The following is a 21,655-nucleotide window of genomic DNA, read 5'->3' on the forward strand; positions in this document are numbered from 1 at the left end:
TGTGGCCCAGTTGGGATCTGTCCTCCTGATCCAAGCAAGGCTTTGGAAACAGTTCTCTTTGTTTAAATTGTTCCTGCAAGGTATTTGAGTAGCTGGTTGTGTCTTCATGTATACCTACCTTGAGAGAGACTTTATTTAAAACCAGTAAGGGTAGCTGGAGTGGAGCCTTTGCCCATCTTGCTGCCTCTTCCTGACGCCGGATTTCCAGGGCTACCGATTTTCGTCGCTCTGAAGAAGTAACCTTGTTCCACAGGACCTAGGCCCAAACCTCTCTTCCCTGTTGAACGTGGCCCACAAAGTTCCGCTTTTGCCTGTTGAGTTGCTTCTTTTGGTGTCCATTTCCATCCTGTTGTCAGGGGTGGTGCCACAGCCCATTTAGATGTGTCTCGGGTCATCTCCAGTCGTGCATCAAAACTCCCTGAAACCTGAGTGAACATGTGTAAATTGCTTTTGTTGTCTGACCAAAACAGTCCTAAAACCCCCAAAATAACATTTGATCAGTACATGTCCAGACTACCCAGTAGAGGGATGCTCATGTCAGGCACTCTGTACTATCGCATTTCTTACATTTGGAAACAGTGGGAGCCAATTTAAAAAATACAAATTTGACTCATTAAGCCAATATTACAAAACTTAGACGCTGATATTTAATAATATTAGTTCTTCATGTTTAAAGTCAAATTTAGTGAGTCAAAATTATAATATAGTATAAATTTGACTCACTACTACATACATTTGACCTGATATAGCTAACTTTCCATCTGTTTTCTTTCCTCTTGCCCTCTTTTTGGGGTTTGTGTGGTTTATTCTGCAGGGCTTTCACTTTAACTTATGTATCTTTGCGTGCCTTTTTTTTCTAGCAAAGCCTCAGAAGAATGTGAGTGTGGGGCCGATACTAAAATATAAAACTGATTAAAATGGTGACAACTCAATGTTATGTTTATTATTTGTTTGGGATTTTCCCCATTAAAAACTGCCTATAAAAACGATCCATTGTTTTCTCTTTCTTTTAAGACACCCCCAACAAAACAGAACAAAACTGATTGAATTGTAAATCTACAAGTAAAATGTATTGACCCAGGAGCCAGAAGGGATTCAATATTTTTCCTCATGGATGCAACAAGAGGAGGATCGAGTTTATTATAGGACTCATATCTTTCAGTCAAAGCCCAAATGGTATATGAACCAGCTCGGAGGTAGCATTTTAAATTTACTGTGTATAGAGGATTAAACTACTTCTGTGCAAAGAGCAAGATCTATTCACCAGTACTCGTCATATTTGCATGAATTTGACAGATATTAATAATCCCCAGAGGATAATTATTTTGGTGACGACCTGACCTTTAAAAAATACTAATGGCAAACTTTCCATTAAATGTTCAGTGAATATTTATGTGTCCCAAGAGAATCCTGATGTTCCTAGTGATCATCTGACCTTTCCTGTAGCACCACCATTAGGAGGACAGGTCAATCTGTTTCCACTCCTCTCAGAGCAGAGTTTATAGAGTTTTTACACTCTGTGTTCACTTGGTTCAGTCTGCACTTTCTTTCATGACCTAATTTTTTTTCCCCCTCAGGCTTCTATTTACAGTAGAATTGAAGGGGAGGGGTGTAACAGTTTCACAAGACGTTCTGGGCATTGTGTGGAGAATCTGACACCCACATCACTGTTCATGTTGACGTGTCGAGATGAGTCACTTCCTCCATCTGCCAGTAAGTGACTACAGGGTGAGATTGGGCTGGTGACGCCTCTTTGAGGCTCAGGTTACACTGTGCCGCCCACTGCGCAAGATAAGAGCAACATTAACCTCTGCTGTCATGACGATGAAAATAATGAAGACACTGATCCATCAGCGAGGACTCGTGAGCTTTTATTGAGCCTCTGAGCAACTGTAGTGCAAAGATATTGAATCTGTATTTATGATGATAAGCTGATTGTGTGTAGTCAGAGCATTTATATTTGCATTGACTTGCTGGGACATGGTTAGACCTGCAGATCCAGATTGTCTAGAACACTTTGTATTGACATTACTAAACAGTGTAGCAGAAGCCGGACTCTGATGTGAAACACACAATAGAAAGGTCTTCCCCATAATTAAATGGGGAAGACCTCTCTTTTGATCTGTGGTTCCAGTTCTTGTTGGCATGTGACACTTAACATGTTACTCTTGTAATTGGTTGAATATATCTGAGAGTGTGTCATATTTAGACTGATGTTCCCTTTGCAGAATATGTTTGGAGGCCTGAAGTATTTTACACTCGTAAAAATCTCAAATTAAAAGATAGTCAGAAAATTAAACACATCTATATATGGATGTAATATTCCCGAGACACAGGCATGCAGGCAATTTACGAGGTCTGTCTCTCTTTGCACCTAACTGGACTTTATTCTATTTACTGTATATGTGTGTGTCTGTTCACTGTTTTTATATTTGTATGGTGTAACTCTGTTTTTAACTTCTTTGGCCTTGTAAAGGATGTTGTGACTCTTGTCTGTGGAAAGTGCTTTACAAATAAACTTTACTTGCTTAATTACTTACTTACTTACTTACTTACTTACTTACTTACTTACTTACTTACTTACCTACTTTATTTGGAAATCAATTTGTGGACGAAAATGCAGTGACCTGATTTACGCACATAACACAGAAATCAGCTTTTTATTATTTTGAATCATCTCACAATTGCCTGGATTTGTCTTGTGACCATGTGTGATGTCTTAGATCTTAAGATCATTACTTCTCGTCGAACCCTCAAATCCACAAATGCTTCTCGGTCTGATGAATATATGAGAATGCCAGTTGATGGCTGTGAGATTAAAATAATGGCACAAAGCGTTTATTCAGGCTATGTTATCTAATCACTCAGAGAAGATTAAAATGTTTCTCCTTGCAGGCGTTCTCATTGACACACTCCGATACACCTAATCCCATCCCGTTCAGAGATGTTTGTTTCATGATGTTTATTTTATCATTCTCCCTGTTAGTCGAGGGAGCGTTAGAACTTTTTCTATGCCGGCACGAGTTTGCTGCATCACCCCTGAGGGGCATCAATCATTCATCAAAAGAAAAATGAAGCCAGTTGTCTGACAGTAAACACTCCGCTGCCAGTTAATTAAGCCCGGTGTGCCAATAAAGTCAGCAAAGGCTGGATGTGCACTCGAGGAAAAACAGGAGCTCTCGCTGCACTCAGTGGTTTGCTTTGTTTCACTTTGATGTGGACTAAACAGATTCACTCATGTTTTCTGAGCCTTCTTTGGAGAAAGTAGAAAGATGCTGATGCAAACTATATTATGAAACACCGGCCTTGTGTACAGGATTACATAGAAGATTTTGATGTTCTCTGTAGTGGAGTAATGGCGTCCGGAGCAGAGGATGAAGTCAAACCTAATTAATTCATGTGGGGAGGTTTGCACTTGACCTGCCATCACAACTATTTCGAAGCAGCCGGTCTCACTTATGACCGAGTCAGTGAATGGAAGATGAAAAATGTGCTGATATTCATAGAGGAAAGCAATCAAAATACATATGTTGTGTGACTTATTATGAGACAATTGTATTAATGAGAACAAGATTATATTATGACCACAACATTACAAAAAGGAAATCAGGAATTTAATTGTAGTCATCAATCAATATCAATATCAATTGAGCCTATTTAAACTAAAGCTGGTTTGAGTAAAGCAAACAAAGTATAATTATGTTTATCAAGCCTGAGTTTTTTACATTTTTGTGTGGACTGAATAAGCTGAACAAATGACTCATGAAAACTAATCACTAATTTAAGTTGTACATTCCGGCCAGTAGATGGTGCTACAGTGCTTCCTGCAACTTATCCTACTTGCCAAGTGGTCATTTGTGATGTAGTAGAGGGTCTTTGCAAAACAAACATGATCATCATATTAGCGTGGAGAGAGTCTCTGTGGCCTTTTCATGATTTGATGCAAGATTTATTTTCATCATCATCAAAATCTAGACTGCAAGAGGATTAAACACTTTGGAAACAAATACAATACGACAATCACATCAACATAAATGAACCAATGGTTTCAGTTGAATAGGTGGTTGTATAATTGGGTCTCATTTATTTTATATAAGAGCTAAATATGGAATAATTTCTGAGAAATAACTCGACTGATATTGTGCAGCCCAGGCATGGTGCTCTGTCCAAGCATGTTGTGCTAAAGGAAGATGTCCTAATATACAATATATAAGATAACTAATTCCCTAACATATGTCATATTCTAAACATATCTTAATCGACCAAGTGAGAACAAGAACAAGCTCTTAAATATTTATCGAAATGTGATGTTGGGAAGTCTGTTGTCATATGTTTGTATCACATACAGTACAAAATAATCACATCTTTATTATATCTTATACCCATCTTTGTCTCCCTTCAGACACTGACAGACATAGACAGACAGACAGACAAAGAGACAGACAGACAGAAACACAGACAGAACCACACACACACACACACACACACACACACACACACACACACACACACACACACACACACACACACACAATCAGACAGACATAGAGACAAACAGAAACACAGACACAGACACAGACACAGACACAGACACAGACACAGACACAGACAGACAGACAAATAGACAGAAACACAGACAGACAGAAACACAGACAGACACACAGCCACAGAGACACAGACAGACAGTGAAAGAGACACAGACAGACAGGCAGACCGACAGAGACAGCGACAGAGACAGAGACAGAGACACAGACACAGACACAGACAGACAGAAACACAGACAGAAACACAGACAGCAACACAGACACACAGACAGACAGACAGAAACACAGACACACACACAAGAGCACTTCCCAGCTCTCCCTCCCTGAGAACACATCTCCGGCCTGGTCACATTACCTCAGCCTGAATAGAGTTTGACTCCCAGCTGCTCAGCTGAGTCGTCACCCTGTCACTCCAGTCTACTGGGATCGTTCCCTGACTGACTCTATGCTGGGAGACATCTGTCAACATGTGTAACACGCTCCAGGAACTAAACTAAAGCCGGTACATGTGGGAGTAGGCTATCAGTGTCGATAAATCTCAACCTGCGCAGAGAAACACGATTGGTGATGGGAAGAAAGCAAGAGACATTAAAAAGAAAAACATCCAATTATGTGAATTCACGTACATTTGTTTAAATACAAAATACAAAAGCTTATTCAGTCCCATGAACTACAATGAATCTCATAATCCTTATGTAAATGGAAACGCTTTGTGGTATTTAATACATTAAATGATTGAATGTGTTAAAGCATCATAGAGGATAAACATAATTTCCATAATTTGATGCAGATTAACATAATACATGTTGATGCAATGAACAATATGCAGCATAATGAAGCACAACAGCTTCTGTAGAGTTTCTATAGTATGTGGGCTGAAAGAGAAATGGTGTCTTACATAGCAGAAATGTAGTTATGTCAAAATCTTGGGCTATTTCCATCCTGCCAGAAACAATATTGAAGACTCTACTGTAAACAGTAAGGGATAATGAATATTCAACAATTTGCTGAAAAGACTGTGGAACAGAGGGGAGTAAGGGATTGGCTTTCTTCAGTTCATTAGTTAATGCTGAGTGGCATCTTTAGTCTGTTCCAGCTCAGCAGAACAAATACCAATATATCTGATCAATATTTATAATAATAAATACTGTATTTGTATCACCATTTATCTGTACGGCCTTTCCTTTGAGGGTCCCGGGGGATATCCAACAGTAGCGGACATTAGGCGATTGGCGGGGCTACACCCTGAGCTGCTTTCAGACATGCACTGAACTCCGGAGATCCTCTGCTGTCTCTCAGGTGTTTGTGTGAACGCAAATGTTTGAGTGAGAGCCTTCAGACTTTCTGCGAATTATCTCTGCCTGGCCCACTAGTATAAAGAGAGACAGAAGAATCCCATGTGAGAACACAGCAGGGGATGAAGCTTCTAACGTGCGACAGACGCAAAAATTAAATATTATATATTATATATATATATTATATCCTGCCTCTGCCTGTTGCACCATCCCTCACCTCAATCCTGTGGAGGATTTGTTGCTGTTGTGAACACCCCCCCCCCCCATTATGTCCACTTTGGGATTGGTTGCTCCTTCCATGCTTGTTTGTTTATTGCTACTATGCCATGTTTTTACCCATGTCACAACGTTATGAACTGTGGGAAATTCCCTTTGGCAAAGTCTGCAGTGATGCACACTTAAGGACATTTTGCATAAAGGGCTCAGAAAGTCTGCGGCAGAGCCCTCAGACACTTGGCGATTTCACAGTGGGACGGACCTGCGGTTCAAAGTCTGTGAGTCCTTGAGGGTGGACTTGACTTTTGAGGCTCTCATTGCCCGAGCCCCAAGGAAGCAAGACAGCGAAACCAACCCGGGATTTGAACTGGGAACCTTTGTGCAGTGAGGCGACAGTGCTGACCACTCTCACCTGTTGTGCACAACCTTTTGGAAAAAAAGGAAACCAGTGAACAGGACCATTTCTGTTTTGTCTAATTTCTGTGGGCTTGATTAGACTCACACACTGTCTCCTTTTCAACAGGAGGCCACAGAAACGTGAAGGTCAAATCACAAAGAGCAAAAAAACTCAAACAATCAAAAAGCTTAAATATTCTTTATGTTTACTCTGTAGGGGGACGCGTGACTGATGAACCCCTCAGGTCAACACCCTCTGTGTCGGAGTGAAACCCTTTTATTTGTTTATTTATTCACTTATTAATTTATTTAGCAGAGTTAAGCTCGGGGTCTAAGGATATAAGTGATGAAACGCTCTGAGCAATTTTGTTCTTTTTTCATTAAGTGTTCATACAAATATTTCAAAGACATATTCGATTTTTTTCCTGTATAACTCTCCTTGATATGGTTAAATTTATTCAAGCTCCGAAATGTGTTCTTAAAGGCCTGAAGGCCACAATCACATTCTTATCAAATATATTGTCCTGCATATAACAAGAGGTAAACCACGTTAAGTTTCCTCAAAGTCATGGCATGAAAACATTCTGGCTGTTAAATATGTAACAATTTTTCATTAAACGTCTAAAAACGATTATGTTGTATATTTTGTTGACTTGTTTACTTACATTACCCCAAAAATACAAAACCCTTAAATTATTCCAAACATGTGCAAATCCAGAGAAATCCCCAATTCTATTTACATCTCATTCGTCATTCGGGCACATTTTGGTCGCCCTTTAATTGCATCATTTCCATTTTGACTTTGTCCATCTCTGCTATAACTTCTGTTGCAAAGGGCACATGATGAATGTAAATCATACTGCTTGTCAATTAGCCAGGCGGCTGTTTTTTTCCCTTCCGAATCCCATGATCCCACGCTGCTTCATCCAACTAGCTCTTTTGTTATTGTTTTGATTGAGAGACCCCTAGCGGCTGAAGTTGCATATTGTACTTTTAATTTCTGTATTTTAACCCTGATCTGAAAGCAATGATGAGCTCTTATTGAAAAGCTTTTAAGCCTTTTCTTTAGACCTTGACCAGAGCACCGAGCTTCAGTGCTGCTGCCATAGAGTGATTTTGATAAATTACTTTATTACTTGTTTGGATGTTGAGGGACGATGTATTTCTGCCGCCCATGATATTAGTTTTTTTGTCCTCACAGAATGATGGCCAGTAGACCTCACCCAGGGCGGACGGTACATTACGTTGACTGGTCCCATACAGAGGAAGAGGCACCTTCTCTATTTTTCGGAGAAATTGTTTGTCCCACGAAGATGCCTCGTGGCTTTGTACCATACATTGTCACCTGGATTAGTGGGTTTGGCTATTTGGGGAATAAACACTTGGTCACCTTCTGGCTGATGGTCTGATGGGTGGGGACACTGTCCCAAGCAAGGTCGCACATAGGCTGCACATGACAGCTGCTGTCCATCCTACACTCACACTCTGACACTGGAGCTCTGAAAGTTATGCCACACATGAAACTTTCTCATAGGGTTAGAGTTAGGTACCAACTTTACCAACTTCACTGCAATAAAAAAAAATATATATATAAGATGAAATGTTTAGCTTAAACTAACACATTTCAACCACTTGGCAGTCTCGGAGCCCATCAGCTATCATCTGCCCCTCTGGGGGCAACAGCCAATAATTTGGGGCTTCCGTTGTGGAACATTTCTCCACACAAAATACAAACCGTGTTATGGCATTTTAGGTCCAGATAACAGTTTGGCTATCTCTAGTAATAACTATCAGCATATGAACGTATAGATGAATTAAAAAGCAGCCTGGTCAAATGTGATTGGACCCAAAATCTTGTCCCTCGCCTACAAAATCTGCAGGTTCACATCTAGAATATGTTTAAAGAGATTAGTCTTGTGGTGGCACATCCTCTGGGAGCATGAATGCCTGTACAGAATTTATCATCTATTCTAACAGTTATTGAGATATTCTGTACAAACACAGTTGATCTGCTGACAATGACCAACGATGTGATTCTCATAGTTGTGATGTGTAAAGTGAAAACACTGCATTTGAATTCCACACATATTGATGTGGTTTGTCGAAAACAGTGTAATAGAAAAAAAGTACTTTAACCGTACCGGATGAAAACAAGTAGTTTTCTTGATGTTAAAAACATCTGCTTTACGGAATCACAAAATTGGACTTTCAGTGTTTGGTCTCTTTTCCACTTTTGGCTTATTACAGAGAGAACACTTTAACTTCACCCTGGGGAGCACTCTCTTCTCTAACAAATCTCATGCTAATACCGTCAGGGCCCCAGGTAGAACCCTGCTGGAGAGTAAGCCTAGCTGGAATCAGACCCAGGGTCTGTCACTGATGACTCAGACAGTCCCTCAAGCCCAACACAATTTGGCTCACAGGACGGCCACCATTGCTCTGCCTCAGCATATTCATGCAGCCTGTGCACAGAATATAAAATACACAATCATCACAAGCAAGTTTGAGAGTCCTGTATATGTTCATGTACAATATCTGGAGCCACACGCCCTCTCTGACATGTATGAGCTGCTCCGTCAGCAGTGAATAAAAGCCAATTATACGGTACACAGGGTAAACCACCATTCAATAAATGAGAGGCATGTCTCGGATAAGCCTTGCTCATGAGAACAGTAACAGCAGCGGCGAGTCAGAGGTGTGCTTTTAAGTTTTTGACACAACCTACACTGTGCTGTAGGGTGGGAGTGCCTGGGGGAGGGGATTCAATAGGCCAGTATGAATGAATAATTCAGCCAAGTTATGGTTGTTCTTAATGTGATTCATGTTCTGTATGCCAAGAGTTCACTCAATTAAATTTGCATTAAAAAAATGATTTCCCCCCCCCCCCCTTCTATCTCGAATGGTGGTTTCTAAACCTGTTGACCTCTTCACCCGATGGCTATGGAGCTCTAATAATCCTGAAGGGTTAATATGCACCAGCCGTGTGTTAATGCTCATATGTGCACATTGGCAGGATTAAGAGAAACACACAAGGTATAATTCTATACCTTAAAGCATCTGGACCATAGACTGTATATAAAGATGGAAAGTAAAGCCAATTCATCTCGATCGCACCCTGGTGGCTGGCTGTGGGTAATAAAAACCTGCTTCCCCCAAGTTAGCAGATGGGACATGGACCAAATAAAAAATCAAATAGCAAATTAAATACATTTTTTTCAAAGACGGTTTCTGTAATCACACTTATCACACTAATGTACGTCCAAGGGTTCATTTCTCTGGTAAGCTGGGTTTTAATTAGTTATTTGATGCAATAAAAACAGGGTGAGACTGACAGGTGATTGGTCGGGGGAGTATATATGCAGGGATCTAAACCTCCCTCACTACTGATCTGATGTCTGGGATATTTTAGCTTAATGTTTGTACAACGGGAGACACAGAGCCCGTCTTTGATGTATCAGCTGGAGACATTTGATTTTTTCATGAACGTCCGACTTGCACTGACATGTCTGGTTGCATATGTGTGTGTTTGTGTGCATCTGTGTGAGCACATGTGTACGTGAGAAAATTATTTTCTGTCAGCACTGAATGCACGATCAAGGACAGGCTTGTTAGTTTGGCACATAGGCAATAATCAATATCAAAGATTCAAGACTCTGGCAATCAATTTCTCATCTTCAAGCTGGAGGACGAGGGTCTCTTAAGTATTCTCATTCATATTCACTTTTATGGGAAGAGGCTGAAAATTAATTATTTCCCTGCAAAGTGTAAAGTCAACACGAGTCAACATCACATCATTTCTCTCAAGACATGAATGTCAGGGAGACTTGACAGCTTTGATTTATCAAAATTCTTATTAATTCTGAAAGCCTGCCAGCTATTGTTCAAAGAGGAATTACATTTTTTTGTAATCTCAGAACCTTTTCTCTTCAGAAATGCACTTTTGATTATATGTGCCTAACAATCATCAGCAATAGGAATATGTGTGAATTAGTTCAAAAGTAATCAAGCTCTGTTTTAGAAATGAATCTTTGAAAAATTCTAAACAATGTAAATCTGCAGTTGGATAATTACACAACATATGCATCGTTAGGCCCACAAAACACATTTTTCACTCCAGATATGATGTGATTGTCTTTTTTCCGAGAAGTTGTGTATCTAAAGACATAAAGTATCACTGTTGATGTATTTATTTATTCTAAAAATGCAGGAATGAGTAATTACAATAAGAACATCTTGTCCTATGGGATGAAAATAAAAAGACTGTTAATAAACCTGCTGCAGTTATAATGAGTGACAAACGTGACAAACAAATCTCATGTGAAGTAAATTAATCCATTAAAAGAGGATGCTGTGGTGGTGTCGCACAACATGTTGCATCCTTCAGATCAGAGCTGTCATGTCTTGTCTTGTCATGTCTCGGCTTCACAATGACACCATTGTGGAGGCAAGATTTTGTGTCACTTTCGATAGTTATCACACGTAAACGCACCAGACTCCTCTGAGCTGAGTTAGCGCAGCAACACTGTGTGACAGGATGTGAAGTTGTTCCCGGGCACTGTGTTATGCTGTTGGTGTCGCTGGCTTGTCACTTGTGGTGTGGTTTTGTGGATGTTCTTCGCTTGCAGGCATCCACACACAATGCAACAGGGGGAGGAAGAGAGATTGCTGTAATTCTGTTGTGAAAGAAGGAGAGCAGTAAGAGAGGGGTGTAAGAGAGGGGGAGAACAGGAACTATAGATGTAACATGGTTGTGTGATCGGTACAGATCACTGCCTGTAGCACTTAACCCAAGTGCCGTAACCTGAACTCTGTGAGCCTGGTGGGTGATCGTGCTGCTGCTTAGGAAGAGCAATGGACAAAATGCTCATCTGTGTTGAAATGAACATGATGATTGAGACAAATTGTTCTTTAATATACTTTGAACTTTCAACTATAGTCCCAATCTGCTTTTGTTTTTTTACTGATGAATCTGAATTTATGAAGTACACAATGTGCTTGTCCATGAAAAACGTTTCAAAACATATTCAGTGATGTGTGGCTTTGCTCAAAGCTGCAGAGCTTATCGTAAAACAAGGAGTGACTTACACGTGCACCTTACGGATGCTGGATGTATAATTGGCCCCTCTGTGTAAATTGTGGCTCCTTGAGAAAGATCCACCAAACAGTGAATTGATCCTGCTCAGCTTTGTGTGCGAGTCCCCAGAACCTGACCTCGCTGTCTCCTCCTCCATCGTTGTGAGACTATTAAAAACACATCAGTGAACCACACTTCATTAAGATGAATGTGGCCGATGTAGTTTATTTGGATCTGATCCCATAAACACTGTCCCGCTGCCATAGGTGCGGACTCCACACCAAATCTGTGGCCCTTTTAATTAAAAAGCTACAGAACTCGGCTGTTTTAGGTAATCATTAAAAATTAGACTTTATAATATTGTGACCCATATCTTCTGTCGGAACAAATTGGATCGGAGCACAGGGTTTTTGCAGCACTGTGAAATTAATGAGTCCAAACATTTTTTTGCACGAGTGGTTCACATTTGTACATTACACCCTCCTCTCTTGCTAAAGAAATGTGTGAATAAATGTTAATGCATTTTTTGTTCTCGTTCATTTCTTTCCTCTGCTTTACTAAAACATAAATGTAAGGCACGATGCTAACCTCCCTGTTCATTTTGTTTTTTCTTAACACCCTCTTGCAGCTCTGTGATTTTCTGTTGTTGTTGTGGTGCGATATCTTTTTTTTCATCATTTGAACAGAAGCAGTCGCTTCAAGCAGGGTGAAAGCAGCATTTTCCAACAAAAGGGTTCTAGGTGTTGGACACTATGGTGATGGCAGCTTCTACAGTATATCTGACGAGCAAGATAGTTCAGTGTCGGCACGTTTTTCTTATTCACTGTAAATAGACGACCCTGAAATCTTCCCAACATTTCATCCCTTTGAGGATTCATGTGCACGTGGAAGCTCCACCAGACCAGCTCTCCTCAGAAATGATTTTCTTGAAATTTGCTTTTTGATTCTCATAGGACAGCTTATTTTTATTTTGTTTTGTGGAGTTACACTATTTAACCACTAACTCAAATTCAACACAACTTTAAACTGGCACTCAGTGGAGCGTATACGTCTGCCAAGGTTCATAGATATAAGTCACCTAAATGTGTCTCAATTAAAAAAAATCCAGATCCATGAAGTATTCCCTGGGAAAACAGTGAAAATGTTGACAAAAGGGAAACAAATCTAAAAAATTCTGGATCCACACCAAAATTTCATTGGTTCTTTTCCGACCCACGCTGCATCCTTCCACCGAGTTTTGTGGGAATCAGTCCAGTCTAGTGAAAACACACTGACTTTTGCACATTTGCCAACATCACCTATTATTGTGCTACAAACACCTAAATATAAATGGTGCAGTTTTTGAGGAATTCATTGTTGACAACACAGCGTGGCCTCAGTAATTAAACATGTGACTTGTGCTTATTGCTCACCTCCCTGTAACCTTTTATTTGAACTCATGTTTACTCTATCCTCTCCCATAAGACATTCATTAATTACTAGCTCAATTAAACCATGAATATTCAGTGTAATGCAGATGCCAAACATAGATGAAAAAAGTGCTTAATTTCTTTCCTCCTGGTAAAAGCAGAAGTATGAGAGAATCTACGGAACTTCCACCACATCGCTAGAAGCAAGTGAAAAACACAACGTAAGCATTGTTTTGTCCTTGAGGGGAGATTTAGAGTTTAAATGAGCTCAAGGCTTTAAGCTCCAGTGGCAGCAATAAGTAAACCATTTTACAACGTAACCAACAGACCAACTGCACTGACAGGTTTGCAGCAACCTTGGCAAACCGAAGAAAATCATTGCTCCTTCAAAACTTAGACCTTGGTGGGTTTTTTTTTGGATTGATGTAAATTTTATTGTATTGCTCCTCCTCAGGTCTGATTTGAGATTTATGTGGCGTCAGGACAAAAAAATGCGACCTAATCTCCAACTGGTTCCGCACCTCCCACTCGTTTGGCTGTTGTGACTAAATCAGCCTCCTTCGATTTTGGAGCTCACTAGTCTGTTGTGCTTCATTACTTCTCTAATGACCCTCTCCAGTTTGAATGAACAATCCAATATAATCACCAAGAACAGATGTTTATCCGGATAAAAAAAAAAATCAAATCATGTCATAAATAACGATGAAGCCGTCCGAGGGGACATTTTTACTGCAGAATGATCCCTTTCATTATATATTGGTTCATTTGAACTTGAGTATAACAAGACTGTTATGATTGACGATATCAGTGCAACATGATAATCAGCCTGAATTACAGGACGGGACAGTATTAAGAAAATGGAAATGGAAGAATGTCACCAACCCTTCTTCTAAGACGAGAGGCTCGTATTATGTGCCATTTACTCACTTGACCCTGAGTGGCTGCAAGCTGTAAGGTAAAATTAATTGACTGTGCGACTGTGCTGATTCCGTGTTAAGCAGAGACGGTGTCCAATCATCCCGACACAAAGCTGCACCGGTTTTCAGTCTGTAACAGATAAGACATCCTGCACATAACAGTCTTTCAGTTTTTAGATTTAAATGTAAAAGGTTAAAGAGGCAACATTTCTGAAACTCACTCTCACCCCAAAACATGATATCACAAGATAACAAGCATGTATTTCACCACAGCATCCTTGTCCCCTCAATTACATTTATTTATTAATTTATTTTCTGTCATATCACTGCTATTATGCATATTGCATTATGCAGCGTGTTTTGCAGAGAAGGAAGTGCCATATAAGTTGTTCTGCATTACTGGAAATGTGAGCAGTTCCATTTTAATGGTGTGTGTGGTTGAGGTGGTGTAAATGTTTAGAGCTCAACGAACTGATCCAAAACTGTGGGAAATGAGTTTCCTAAAGCCCGGTGTGGTTTGTTAAAAAGTGAATCTCACATTAAAGAAGCAGGAACTATCATTTGTTTGACATTTTTGCTGAGAAAAAATCCAATCAATTTTCTATTGTGTGATTATTTGATTACTAATCATTCAGCAGTACTAACTTTATGTATTTATTTTAATGTAGTTTAATCTATAAAACTGCATCATATTTTATAAGCTTTTAATGTCTTGAAAGGAAACGCATCCGTCAAATAAGTAAATATGATGTACTACTACAAAATATTTAGTACATATTTCCCTTTCAAAAGTAGTATAAATGTGGTGTATGATATATAAGGCAACATGAAAAGAAAACTTGTACTGAAACATGATGTACTTATTGATATACTTATCTACTTTCCACCACTGGTTTTCAGGGTCATTTGTTAATTCGAATCTTTCTCATTGTTTTCTAATCTACGACTCAGTAATTTTGAATATTGTTGGGCCAATCCTTTCATTACATTTTACATTTCATTTAGCTGACGCTTTTATCCAAAGCGACTTACAATAAGTGCATTCAACCATGAGGGTACAAACCCAGAACAACAAGAATCAATCCAATCAGATCACATCCTTGATATGATGCTTTAAAAAGGTGAGTCCGTCCATTTTCTATCCATTAATCCAGGTCAGGGCTGAGGTGAAGTGGGGGGAACAGTAAGATTTCGTCCCTTCAGGATGTCTTGACCGAGTCTTCCCGGCCGTCTCCTTCCCCGATGGAACTATTTTTATTTGGAGCTCAAACCACTTCAGCTGGTTTTATCTGTAGGAGCACTGGCCGGACGCCAAGGTCCCCTGAAATTGCAAATTCCTCATCCTGTCACTCAGAATATGACCAGCTCCCTTTCAGACGCATCTCATTTCAAGTGCTTGTATAGGTGATGGTCATAAAAAGGAGCGGTCGGTAAATCTGGAACTCTGATTTATGGTTTAGTTCTTTCTTTACAACCAAGGTCTGATACCAGGGTGTGTGGTGCTTGAGTTGCAAAACAGTCATACACCACGGCCATCAATCTCACAATCCTACCTTCGCCTCGCTCATGAACCAGCGTGACCCGTCGAGCTGTGCAAACACAGCCCCGATCAGCCGCCTTATACCTGGAAGTCGGAGAGTGGGGTTCAGCTGAAGTTTATTGTGCAGGACACATCTCGGCTCTTTGGAGTCGCTGTAGTCTCACAACAACACAGTGCAACACAACACTGACCATTACATTACACAAGACCGCACCTGTTTGTGAGTTTTGCATATTGTACATTCGCTCGTGGGTGTTTGTTTCTTACTGACGGAGTCAATTTGCATTTCAAACAGTTTCCGCATCTAAAAATCTGTCACATCTCTTACTCCAGGAAAACAAGATCAGAGTTGCTCACCCCAGCGTCTCATGCCGCTCAGGTCATTTGTTTTCATTGAGAATGGCAGCGTGTGAAGAATATTAAACAAGCGATTGTTAACAAACTGTGTCGGGTTCTCCCAAATGAATCCCTGGCCTTGTTTACAAATGGAGCAAGAGAGTCATCCCAAATTTCCAAATGGGTTTTCTGGGTACTGATCAATCTGTGCACACCCCTGCCTTTTAAAATCTCTTGTCGCCTCTAATCAGATTGGTTGCATATAAAATAAGATAAGATTTTATTAATCCCGAGGAAAATTCTTGATATTAAAATAGAATACGGTGAGTGAACCAATACAGAATTAAGTCTAAAAATATAAGTTAAAATAATAATAATACAAATAAAATAGAAGTATAAGTGTACCGTAAATGAAATAAAAATCTAAAGTTTACACAGAATAATGCAGAACCAGTGACTAATAGTAAATATTAATAGGAATATCAATAGGAATGAGAATAACATGCATCTCTATATGACGTCATTATCATGATGTCATAGTTAATCATAATAATGCCAATATAATTTCTTTCTAATAAACTTTAGGTTGTGTGTATAATCCCATAAGAACTATGCATGACATCATTTGTAATAATTTGTAATTTTCTCATTAGAATAAAATGCAGTGTTCTGTGGTTAATAACTAATGAAAACATATAGCATGTATGTGAAGTTACAGCCAGCAGACTGCAAACAGGAGCTGACCCAGGTCTAGGTAAAGGTTAACAAATCTGTCTGTGAGTAAACTTGCAGCCTGTGATTTACAGGGCAAAGGGTAGTTGTATGAATAAGTACAGCTGATTCCTTAATGTGGTAAGATGCCTTTCTGAAGAAAATCTTTCTTTTGGGAAAAGGGGGAAAGCAGCCAGAATATCACAACCCCCACACCTCATTCTTATCAATTCCAAGTTATTTATTTACTTCATCTTCCTCCTTTTTCACGGCCTTTTTCTTCTCCCCACTGTGCCCACATTTGAGAACTTTTTTAGATACTTAGACATGCTCAGTATCTTACAAGTACCTGATTCATAAAACAAGATCCCAGTGTAGCCTGGAGGCTCACATCGAATCTCTAAAAATATGTTCTTCCCGGTTATGAATAATTTTTCCGAAAATGGCAACATAAGAGCAATCTTATTTTTCGATCTCTTAAAACGAATGTAACCTCTGTTTTGTGAACCAGGAAATGGATCTTTAAAAGTCTGTGTGAGACAGCTGTTCGGGGCTGCTGTTTCGTGCTGGTGAATATCTCTGTCTGTGAGTTTCGGTGTGGAAAGCAATCTGTTTTCCAAGGCTCATCTAATTGAGTTCTGTAAGGACATTCAGGAATAGACTACTGATGGATTTCCTATTGCAATATACTGAGGATTATAGCTTATTGTGTTGCGTGTACCCTTGATAACTTTAGAGCCAGGTGGCCATAGAAATGAGCTGCTCTCCTTCCAAAGCTCCAACCGCCGCCGCTCTTTGCTTGACAGATGCCGTTTGCCATAAATGATTCATTTTGCATCGAGGTCAGCGTGTTTGTTCGGAGCTTCAAACGTCAAACAAACGTTAATGTGAAAATGGTATGTACTGTATGTGTGACACAGATGGAATAAGCCTTTGAGGTGTGATTAAATTTTCATCAACCTGTGCAGTTCCACACTCTCCTTGTTCCTGTGTGACTTGACTAACAGGCTTTCACTGAGCCACATGTCTCCATGACTTCTGTCCTCAGACATACACAGTAAAACAATAATTTAACACTAATGTATTAAACAACAAGTCAAGTGGATAAACAGATAATGAACAACAATATAGTAAAAAACAGTTACACTAATATAAAATATGACCTCAAGGAGATCAACTTTATGGTATAGAAAACCCTTAAAATACATTTATATACAGCTTTAATTTAAACAAATTAAATCAAGATAATCATCCGTGATTGTGTGACACTCTGATAATATTCTGTGTGTTTTTGTTACTTCCTTTGCTTCTTGTCCTCTGTTGGGTTAGTCTGCCTGAAACTAACTGTAGTGATTTTGCCTGAATCCAGGATCACCCTGCCAGCCCTGCTTCACTCAGCCAGCCACTGTCACATGTACTCACTCAGATATAAGTCCGCCTCTCAGTCTGCCTCTCTCCATTCTGGATGTGGATCTACTGGACTGGTCAGAACAACAAGTTCGCTGGTATCAGAGACACATTCCCAGTATCATCCATTCTGTTCTCTTGTTGCTGATAAAAACATCTTAAGCTCTGTCTCTGCTCCTGTGTTCAGCTCTGAGACACCAGCCCTCACCTCTGACCCGGAGTGATTCAGTGGCAGAGGATGTCTGCTTCAAAACATGGAGAACACTAACAAAGACTTCCCACAGAGGAAGACAGATTTAACTCCAATAAGATCGTCCTGAAAGCTAAAAGCAAATAGACAGATAATACAGTCAATAGTCATTTTCACAGTTTAATCTGATTCAGAGGCTTCCTCGTGGAGCCTCATCTATCACTGTCAGAAGCCAGTTAGATTGCAATGGATGAAGTGTCACAATATCTACATCCTCTCACTTGTTAACACTTAGGGAATATAACAAGAGCAGTACAGTGGGATCCCAGCTGCTCAGGCAATGAGCCTTTTGAAAATCTCTTCTCAGTGTTGATGAGTTCGCTGACGGGCAGAGCTGAGATATGTAACATTCAGGCTCGTTGGTGGATCAACAAAATGACTGTGAGGGACAGTGGGAAAAAAGAAAATTAGCATCTGTAACACATTTACATAAGTGACGATTTTAAAGCTGCATCGATCAACATTTCATATGATCAATAAATCAAACCATTATGTGAAATTTTTGGTGAATTTCCCGTCACACTTGCTATTTTAAATGCATAAGGACGTTTACAATGACAAGTATTAACATATGCAAAGTGGTCCGTAAGTTGACTGTAAAAGGAGAATTCTTATTTCTTAAAATGATAAAATTATGAATTGTTAATTGCAATCCTTTTTCAAAATATGGAAGTGAAGTTAGTTAACTTAGTGAAAAAGTAATTACTGATATTAATCATTATGTAAATCACATCTTGACAAGACTAAACATAATTTCTATGTGACAAAAAAAAAGTAATTTCCACGACTGAGAATCAAATCAATGCTGATCAGTGCGACTTATTAAATGTTAAAACAGCCTGAACAGATATTCCTCTCTGAAGCTGGTGTGAGACAAAAACAGTGTCAGCGTTGTGTTTATAACTTCCTGTTTACCAAAGCGATAATAAATGCAGCTTTAGAAGCTAAACTACAAACTTATTGGTCATTCTTCTTGTTGATGAATTAAGCTGCTTGAAGTATTCTGTAGACAGAATAAAACTACATGATTCCATTGTAGTCTGTAGTTTTGAATTTGTTTTCGCATTAAGATTATTAACATTTATACTACTATACATTATTTAAAACACTTGAGTGGTGATTTTATTATTCACTTATAGACAATATAGTTTATCACAAAAATAGACTACTACAGTTTATAGATACACTAAATAGTATATGAAAGAATGAAGAGCTGTTTAAATTAAAGTGCTTACATTCAAATCATATAAACTGTAGAACGTTAACAATTTATGAATGTTTTAACAATATGCTATCAATACTAGTAACCTATTAAAAATGTCCTGGATTAAAACACATCTTCCCGGTAAATATTTTCTACCTCCACTTCATTTTTCCTCTTCTCATTTTATTTCTGCTGTAAATCTCTGATTTGCACTTTTACTTCACGTACGGGACAGACAGATATAAAACAAAACAAATAGTTTCGACACTTGCTTCATTTGCACAGGTCAAAACATTGAAGTGCAACAAAAAATGGCCAAAGATTAAAGTTACATATACCCCTACGGGCAATTATACCCTGTCAGGTTTTTTCAGCTGATACGCTCACCTGTGGTTTGACGCCTGAGGGATCGCTGAGAATATGCAGCGTTCGGCCTGTAGCCATGGCAACGAGGGCACAGCTGAGATTCGCTCTTACAGAAAACAATTAACGGTGTCATTTATCCACACGTGGAACATTCTGGCTGTGCAGCGAGCACAGATTTCACACCCACGTGCATTCTCCTGGCAAATCTGTTTTTTTTGTGTTTAAACATTCTGTTGCTGCTTTAGATTGTAAGTGAAGAGTCATTTCATCTTTGGCAGGGTTTATGTTTATTTTCATTTTATAGCACAACCTGTTTTGGTTTCTGTGTGTGTGTGTGTGTGTGTGTGTTGTCCCGTACGCCCTGCGGAACTGACAGCTTCCCCTCGGCTACCTGTGGCTCACCTGCAGGAGAGATAACAGAGACAGATGCCTCTCTGGATCCTGGGGAGCGTTCAGGCTTCCTCATTTCTGACAACCAGCTTCCGTTCACCGGGGTATCCAAAACCCAGCTCACTCCCTTGATCGCCCAAAGCTGCCAGCAACACGTTACCCTGTGTTTCATGTCTCTGCGTCACAGGGCAGAAAATAATGACAAGACCTGATGCCTCTCAGAGCCTTCTGCCACCGAAATATGAATCGTAGAGGTAGAGAAAATAGATCGATGGGGAGAGAGAGAGAGAGAGAGAGAGAGAGAGAGAGAGAGGAGAGAGAGAGAGAGAGAGAGAGATGAAAGGTGACTAAGATTTTATTCTAAGAAATAGTTTGACATTTTTATGTTTATTTGTCCAGATTTATGAGAATATGAATGGTGTCTGACTCATAGATCTTATGTATTCATGGCAAATACGGAGCTAGAGCTATAGTTAGCTTAGCTCAGCATACAGACTGGAAACAGTATAAACCTGTTCTGTCCAAAAAAACAAATCTGCCCGACAGCAGCTCTTAACTCATTGATTAACATGTTATATTTGTTTGTCTAACCCCCCAAAAAATTTGTTCATACAATATTATTATGAGACATCACGGCCAGTAACTATGTTGGAGTTTCAGCCAAAAACAGTAGGATGTATAAACCACATTTAAATTTTTACAGTTTGGTTTTGTACAAATAAAACTAAAGTATAATAAAATCAATAAATAATAAAACAAGTCAATAGATTTTTTAACGTTTGAACAGGATGTTAATATCTTAGATATTAACTGGATATTGGATATTAAGTAGGTCAATGGTCATTTTAAAAACACTATAAACTTTCTAATTAAACACTAATTTGTAACCTCATTATTTCCTAATCGCTTGACTTGACTTAACTTACATTTGTCCTGATGTAGGCGAAGTACTTCACTGATAATCAAATGTCCCCAGTAATTACTCTGTAATTTACATTAAGTGATGTGAACATTCACCTGACCTTCCTACACTAATTCCACTGTATAGCCAAATATTTCAAAAGCATGTTTAAAAGTCTTCACTTAGTTTAGCAAAGCAAAAAGATTTAACAATGAAGGGGAGCCACAAAACTGAGAATTTCTTCTCATGCACAGTAGACATCATGTTCCCAGAAATAGTGCACGATGCCCTTTCGCTCCATGCAGTTATTGCTCATTTTGTGTTATACGAGGCCAAATCACATTTCTAGCTATTTTCAACTGAAGAAGCGCTCAAGTTGAAAAGAAAAAAAATGTCTCCTGTGACGATGTGTAGATGTGAAGACAATTTTCACGCCAGTCCGTCCAGGAAGGAAGGGGATGTACCTGTTAAAGGTCAGAATGATATTTCCATAACAGGGGAAATTATTGTAATTTTGCAAATGCTAGATCTGGAAAGGCACGGCAGATATATTATCACGACGCCTTCATCGAAATCAGGACAGCACTTTTCTGAGATAGTGCATGTGAGTCATGCTCAGACAGAAACAGCTCCACATCTCAATCACCATGGGAAACAGTTAGATGTGCCTTTTACTCCAGATTTACAGGGAATTGAAGT

Source organism: Hippoglossus stenolepis, chromosome 1 (assembly GCF_022539355.2).
Source record: "Hippoglossus stenolepis isolate QCI-W04-F060 chromosome 1, HSTE1.2, whole genome shotgun sequence".
In the NCBI taxonomy this organism is placed as follows: Eukaryota; Metazoa; Chordata; class Actinopteri; order Pleuronectiformes; family Pleuronectidae; genus Hippoglossus; species Hippoglossus stenolepis.